The sequence below is a fragment of the Triticum urartu genome, chromosome 4A, assembly GCF_056163025.1.
Source record: "Triticum urartu cultivar PI428250 chromosome 4A, HENAU_Tu73, whole genome shotgun sequence".
Lineage (NCBI taxonomy): Eukaryota > Viridiplantae > Streptophyta > Magnoliopsida > Poales > Poaceae > Triticum > Triticum urartu.
This window is the reverse complement of record NC_141876.1, coordinates 568,501,815-568,510,558: the sequence shown is the minus strand read 5'-3', so window position 1 is coordinate 568,510,558 and position 8,744 is coordinate 568,501,815.

The window sequence follows — 8,744 nt, the reverse complement described above, 5'->3', positions numbered from 1 at the left end:
ACGGGCCATCTATCTACAATCAAACATAAACAAGCAAGATACTATCAGGTACTAAGTTCATGATAAATTTAAGTTCAATTAATCATATTACTAAAGAACTCCCACTTAGATAGACATCCCTCTAATCCTCTAAGTGATTACGTGATCCAAATCAACTAAACCATGTCCGATCATCACGTGAGATGGAGTAGTTTCATTGGTGAACATCACTATGTTGATCATATCTACTATATGATTCACGCTCGACCTTTCGGTCTCCGTGTTCCGAGGCCATATCTGTATATGCTTGGCTCGTCAAGTATAACCTGAGTATTCTGCGTGTGCAACTGTTTTGCACCCGTTGTATTTGAACGTAGAGCCTATCACACCCGATCATCACGTGGTGTCTCAGCACGAAGAACTTTCGCAACGGTGCATACTCAGGGAGAACACTTCTTGATAATTAGTGAGAGATCATCTTAAAATGCTACCGTCAAACAAAGCAAGATAAGATGCATAAAAGATAAACATCACATGCAATCAATATAAGTGATATGATATGGCCATCACCATCTTGTGCTTGTGATCTCCATCTTCGAAGCACCGTCATGATCACCATTGTCACCGGCGCAACACCTTGATCATCATCGTAGCATCGTTGTCGTCTCGCCAATCTTATGCTTCCACGACTATCGCTACCGCTTAGTGATAAAGTAAAGCATTACAGCGTAATTGCATTGCATACAATAAAGCGACAACCATATGGCTCCTGCCAGTTGCCGATAACTCGGTTACAAAACATGATCATCTCATACAATAAAATTTAGCATCATGTCTTGACCATATCACATCACAACATGCCCTGCAAAAACAAGTTAGACATCTTCTACTTTGTTGTTGCAAGTTTTACGTGGCTTCTACGGGCTTAAGCAAGAACCAATCTTACCTACGCATCAAAACCACAATGATAGTTTGTCAAGTTGGTCCTGTTTTAACCTTCGCAAGGACCGGGCGTAGCCACACTCAGTTCAACTAAAGTTGGAGAAACTGACACCCTCCAGCCACCTGTGAGCAAAGCACGTTGGTAGAACCAGTCTCGCGTAAGTGTACGCGTAATGTCGGTCCGGGCCGCTTCATCCAACAATACCGCCGAACCAAAGTATGACATGCTGGTAAGCAGTATGACTTATATCGCCCACAACTCACTTGTGTTCTACTCATGGTGATGCATAGCAACGAGAGGGGAGAGTGTGATCTACGTACCCTCGTAGACCGACAGCGGAAGCATTATGACAACGCGGTTGATGTAGTCGCACGTCTTCACGGCCCGACCGATCAAGCACCGAAACTACGGCACCTTTGAGTTTTAGCACACGTTCAGCTCGATGACGATCCCTGGACTCCGATCCAGCAAAGTGTCAGGGAAGAGTTCCGTCAGCACGACGATGTGGTGACGATCTTGATGTTCTACCATCGCAGGGCTTCGCCTAAGCACCTCTACAATATTATCGAGGAGTATGGTGGAAGGGGGCACCGCACACGGTTAAGAAAACGATCACGTGGATCAGCTTGTGTGTCTAGGGGTGCCCCCTGCCCCCGTATATAAAGGAGCAGGGGGAGGAGGCCGGCCGGCCCTAGGGCGCTCCAAGGAGGAGGAGTCCTCCTCCTAGTAGGAGTAGGACTCCCCTCTTTCCTACTCCTACTAGGAGGGGACAGGAAGGGGGAGAGGGAGAAGGAAAGGGGGGCGCCGCCCCCCCCCCCCCCTCTCCTAGTCCAATTCGGACCAGAGGGGGAGGGGGGCGCGGCCCACCCTGGCCGCCCCTCTCTCTCTCCAGTAGGGCCCATGAGGCCCATTACTTCTCCCGGGGGGTTCCGATAACCCTCCGGCACTCCGGTTTTCTCTGAAATCACCCGGAACACTTCCGGTGTCCGAATATAGCCGTCCAATATATCAATCTTTATGTCTCGACCATTTCGAGACTCCTCGTCATGTCCATGATCACATCCGGGACTCCGAACTAACTTCGGTACATCAAAACTCATAAACTCATAATATAACTGTCATCGAAACCTTAAGCGTGCGGACCCTAGGGGTTCGAGAACAATGTAGACATGACCGAGACATGTCTCCGGTCAATAACCAATAGCGGAACCTGGATGCTCATATTGGCTCCCACATATTCTACGAAGATCTTTATCGGTCAGACCGCATAACAACATACGTTGTTCCCTTTGTCATCGGTATGTTACTTGCCCGAGATTCGATCGTCGGTATCTCAATACCTGGTTCAATCTCGTTACCGACAAGTCTCTTTACTCGTTTCGTAATACATCATCTCGCAACTAACTCATTAGTTGCAATGCTTGCAAGGCTTATGTGATGTGCATTACCGAGAGGGCCCAGAGATACCTCTCCGACAATCGGAGTGACAAATCCTAATCTCGAAATACGCCAACCCAACATTTACCTTTGGAGACACCTGTAGAGCTCCTTTACGATCGGGTGCTAAGCTAATGGAATGGGTGATGTCAATCACATCATTCTCCTAATAATGTGATCCCATTAATCAAATGACAACACATGTCTATGGTTAGGAAACATAACCATCTTTGATTAACGAGCTAGTCAAGTAGAGGCATACTAGTGACGTTTAGTTTGTCTATGTATTCACACAAGTATTATGTTTCCGGATAATACAATTCTAGCATGAATAATAAACATTTATCATGATATAAGGAAATAAAATAATAAAATTATTATTGCCTCTAGGGCATATTTCCTTCAACCGGTGTCATGGCTCGTCCTCAAACATTCCGAATCTCGGTTTTTAAGTCCCCATAAATCCTAAACTCACTAGAAAGTCATCAAAGGTGGTATGGTGTCACGTCATGGCACATATATATCATGGTAAAAACATTGTCCAATTTGGGCCAAGCTTTATTACAAACCTGTTACAAAAACTGGAGCTTCTCTCAAAGAAGCCTCGTGGTTCCGATAGGGAAATGTGTTCCCCTTGTGGGCAGAACGTAATCACTGCCTCTTTTCGCCTTGTATTTTCTTCCACGGGCAACATGGAATGACATGATATCTGTGCTCAAATTTAAACTTATTCAGGGTTCGTTTGGCATTTTTATACACTAATTGAGTTTCCTAGGCATTTAATGTCCATAATTGAAATCTAAACTACAAATACATGTTGTAGTTCACCAAAATGGCTAGAAAAATTATACATGTGTCCTTGGGTGCATGTTTAGGTCTCATGCCAGGAATGGGAATGAATTACAACCGTACCGGTGTCCTGGCTCATCCTCAAACATTTCGATTCTCGGTTTTTAAGTCCCCATAAATCCTAAACTCACTAGAAAGTCATCAAAGGTGGCATGGTGTCACGTCATGGCACATATATGTCATGGTAAAAACATTGTCAATTTGGGCCGAGCTTTATTACAAACCTCTTACAAACCGGAGCCTGTCGCAAGAACCCTCGTGGTTTCGATAGGGAAACGTGTCCCCTTGTGGACCAAACGATAATCACTCCCTCTTCTAGCCTCGTATTTTCTTCTACACGCGACACGGAACAACTGGAGATTCGCGCTGAACTTTGAAATTATTCAGGGTTCGTTTGACCTTTTTTATTCATTAATTGAGTTTTCTAGGCATTTAATGTCCATAATTCAAATCCGAACAACAAATACATGCTCCAGTGCACCAACATGGCTAGAAAAAACGTACATGTTTCCTTAGGGTGCATGTTTAGGTCCCATGGAACGAATGGGAACGAATTCAACCATCTCGCTGTCTTGGCTTGGCCACAAACATTGCGAATCTCGTTTTTTAAATCTCTGTAAATCCAAAACTCACCAGCAAATTATGAAACTTGGCATGGTGTCACTACATGGTACATATAATTGTCCAATTTGGGCAAAGCTATATTACAAGCCTTTTACAAAACCGGAGCCTGTCGCAGCCCTCGTGGTTCCGGTAGGGAAACATGCCCCTCTTGTGGGTGAAACGATAATCGTTGCCTCTTCTCGCCTTGAACTTTGTTTTCTACAGACAACATAGAATAACAGGAGTGTCGGGCTGAAATTTGAAATTGTTCAAGGTTCGTTTGGCCATTGTATATATATATATATATTACTAATTACTAAGTTTTCTATGAATTTAATGTAGTCTATAATTCAAATTTGAACTACAACCACATGCTCCAATGAAGCAAAATGGGTGGGAAATCGTACATGTGTCATTGGGTGCATGTTTAGGTCTCATTTAAGGAATGAGAATGAATTACAAACTTGTCGTCGTCCTGAAACATTGAGAATCTTGGTTTTTAAATCCCAGTAAATCAAAAAATCACCCAAAAAACATGAAACTTGGCATGGTTTCATGACATGGCACATATATGCCGTGGTAAAAAAATCGTCCAGTTTGAGAAGAGGCGCACACATTAGTAGCCAACGAAGTCCTTTTTGAAACAAAAAGCTGACACATTAATATTGCAAACGGTTGTATTATATTAACTGTCGAAATTTAACCATACTCAGTGGTGTGCGTGCAGCTGTTTGATTAGACGGGACGAGCGCGAGAAGTCCGCCGTGCAGGCTCGACGGGACACGTGCGAGCAGTCCGCCGTGCAGGCTCGACTGGACGCGTGCATCATGTCCACCTCGCAGGCTCGACGGGACACGTGCAAGCAGCAAGGCCGCCCATGCTCACCGGGAAGCGAGCTCTTTGAACTCCATGCACCAGTCGCCGCCCGCCTCACTCACAACTTCTCCATTAATGGGTTAATTAAAGCACCTGGACGTAGGATGTTTGCTTATGATCTCATGGCAGCATTTGCTTTCTTCGTGTTTTCAACTCATATTCCGCCCTAATTTAAATTGCCACATAGGGCAATGGATAATACGACGACAAATAAAATGGCAACGAATAATACGATGACAAATTTACAATGGCGCGGATAATAATTGTCTTACATATTCCGGATAATTTAAAATGCCACATGCGGCAAAGCCCAGAAGACACGGGGGCAAGAGAAGAAGGAAATTATAGACAACGATCTGGGTCGCTACTGTCTCTACTCGTCGATGGATCGCCGGGTGGCGAAATCCTCTAGCTCCTTCTTCAATTCCTCACGACTTTGCTTGAAAGAAGCCGTGGATTCCTCCACCTCCTGCTCGCGCTCGATCCAGAGCTTCCTCAAGCCACCTATCAGTTCCTCGATGACCACTTTCAGAGTCATCTCCGAGGCACTGCTCTGCTCATGTAGCATCTTCCAGCCAACAGCCTCCTCCTCCTTCTCGGCGACCAACTTGAGGAGCTTCGCATTGTCACCCATGAGTTTCTCGACGAGGTTGGTCGCCTTGTCAACCAAGGCATCGCTGATCTTGAGCATCTTCATCAAGTCGTCGACCAGCTCCTGCTACGTAGTGACGCCAGCGAGAATGTCGTCATCGCCGGCGAAGGACTTCAGGAACGCTGGCTCGTCGTGATGGCCGACGCCGCGAATGCGCTTGTGAGAGCCCTCGCGTGCCCGTGAGAGCTCGTTCGAGGGCTCTGCGGCGCGCCGGGATATCTCTGCTACGGTTGCGGCTTCGCGACAGGACCTCTCTAGTGCTTCCGCGGCCTTGGTCTTTGCTGCCTAGTTATATGTCCACCCTAAACTCCTCCTACCGGTCATGGCGGAACGACTTGATAGAAAAAACAGTTTTGTGGGTGATGGGAAGAGGAACTGTGCAGTAATTTTTGAGTGGGTAGTTTTTATAGCCCAGTGCTAAGTAAGTGTGAACAAATATTAGTTTGATAGGTGTGAACAGATTTGCAATTACATATTGTGTTGTAATCAGCAATGTGACGAGAAACAAGGTCAAAATTTATTGATGGAAGAAGGTTGACCACGTGGTTGCTCACCGTTGAGGAGGCCGCCGCGCGCTCCGCTCTGGCGTCCATGTGCGTGCTCTGCTCACCGTTGAGGCAAAGTTACATTGGCAATGGTTAATAATTCTTAATAATTGTCTTACATATTTAGGATAATTTAAAATGATAAATGCGGCAAGGCTCAGAACTCACGACCTACATATGCATATAATTATAATTAAATATAAGCTAAAAGGCTGAGCTAGCGGCCTTCCGACGATGGTATTCTGGTACTCCATGATCAGCATAGCACCCTTGCGGCCGTTCACTCCAAGTGTTCCGACGCATCGTGTGCGATACTCCTAGCCACCGCAATCAACTAGTTTGTATTTTTCAAAGTTTTTTGTATACACAGAATCGCACACGAACTAACTGTATTAACCGTCTGTGTTGTAATTTCTCATCGCAAACAGTTCATCCGAGTCGGCTATTTGCCACCTATCATACACATCTTGTTAAGTTGAACTATTTCTGTTGCGTTCACTAATCGAAAACAGTTCGTCCGAGTGAACCGTATGCCCTATATCACACACACCTTGATTTGGCTAACCGTTTATGTTGCACTCCCTAATAGCAAATGGTTCATTGGAGCGAATTGTATGTCGTATATCGCACACACATTCATATGGTTGTCCGTTTCTGTTGTTCTGCCTCATCACAAATAGTTCGAATGGGTTAACCGTGTGCCCTGAATCGCACATGCAACTAAAATCTGAACCGTGTTTGATGGTTCCGCCATCGTAAACATTTTGCACCTTTTTGACAGTATTTTTACATCTCCGTTTGTGATTAATGCATCGCACACAATTTCGTCAAAGGGTCTCTGATCGTAGTGTCGCGTTAGCAGCATCCTGCAGTAGTGATTGTTATTCATTTCATCAAGCAACTCTCTTTGAGATTTAGCAACTTGTTCTAACTGAGTTTGAACCATAGAAGCATGCTTTCCAACACCTATAACATCATTTGAAATTCAAAATAACAAGTCACTCAAGCGAGCAATCATATCAGAATTGTATTTCAATTGTTTCATAACATTTGCATTGAAGTGATCTTGTTTTCTAATATAATTTTCAAACTCATAAAGGTATTGGCTAGGATGCATATTGTGAGGATTGTCATTATCATTGAACTTCATAAGAGAATTTATCTCTACCACCTTAGGCAATGGTGGTGTATTAAGCCCGTGTATTTCTTCAATAGGAGGTAAATTTTTAACATCCTCAGTTTTAATACCTTTTTCCTTCATATATTTCTTTGTCTCTTGCATATCTTTAGGACTGAGATATAATATACCCCTCTTCTTCGGAGTGGGTTTAGGTGGTGGTTTAGGAATAGTCCAATCATCATAATTTTTCAATATGTTATTCAATAATTCTTCAGCTTGTCCAACAGTTTGTTCCCTAAAAACACAACCAGCACAACTATCTAGGAAGTCCCTAGAAGCATAGGTTAGTCCATTATAGAAGATATCAAGTATTTCATTTTTCTTAAGAGGATGATCAGGCAAAGCATTAAGTAATTGGCAAAGCCTCCCCCAAGCTTGTGGGAGACTCTTTTCTTTGATTTGCACAAAGTTAAATATTTCCTATAAGGTAGGTTGTTTCTTATGAGCAGGAAAATATTTTTCAGAGAAGTAATAAATCATATCCTGGGGACTACGCACACAACCAGGAGCAAGAGTACTGTACCAAGATTTAAAATCACCCTTTAATGAGAACGGAAATAATTTGAGAATAAAGTAATAGCGAGTTTTCTCATCATGGGTAAAAAGGGTGGCTATGTTATTCAACTTCGTAAGATGTGCCACAACAGTTTCAGTTTCATAACCATGGAAAGGATCAGATTCAACCAAAGTAATTAACTCTAGGTCGACAGAGAATTCATAATCCTTATCATCAATAAAGATAGGTGAAGTAGCAAACTTAGGATCACATTTCATTCTAGCATTCAGAGATTTTTCTTTATACTTGCATAGTAATTTCTCTAGATCATCTCTATCATTGCAAGCAAGAATAACTCTAGTTGTTTCCTCACTCATAACATAACCTTTCAGTACCTTAGGCAATTCATATCTAGGAAGGCTAGTTCTAGTAGGTGTTTCAGGAGTTTCAGTTTCAAGCTCATCATCAGATTCAACAACATCATGTTGTATAACTCTAGCAATTTGTTTATCAAGAAATTCACCAAGTGGCACATCATCATTAACAAGCAAGGTACTAGCATCATCATAAGCATCATTCATAGTAGAACTAGCATCATCAATAACTTGCGACATGTCAGAATTAATAGCATGTGGTGGTGTTGCAAGTTTACTCATAACAGAAGGTGAATCTATAGCAGAACTGGATGGCAGTTCCTTACCTCCCCTCGTCTTTGAGGGAAATATCTTAGTCTTAGCATCCTTCAGATTCTTCATAGTGATAATATGATAATAATCCCAAGTGACTCAACAAATATAGCTATGCTCCCCGGCAACGGCGCCAGAAAAAGGTCTTGATAACCCACAAGTATATGGGATCGCAACAGTTTTCGAGGGTAGAGTATTCAACCCAAATTTATAGATTTGACACAAGGGGAGCCAAAGAATATTTGAAGGTATTAGCAGCTAAGTTGTCAATTCAACCACACCTGGAGATTAATTATCTGCAGCAAAATGATCAGTAGCAAAGTAGTTTCATAGTTTTGATAGTAATGACAACAGCAATACTAACAGTAACAGTGATAGCAGTAATTTTGTAGCAAGTATAACAGTGATGATAGCAGTAGTAACTTAGCAGAAACAATATGGGAAAATCCGTAGGCATTGGATCGGTGACCTGTTGGATAATATTCATCATGAGATAGT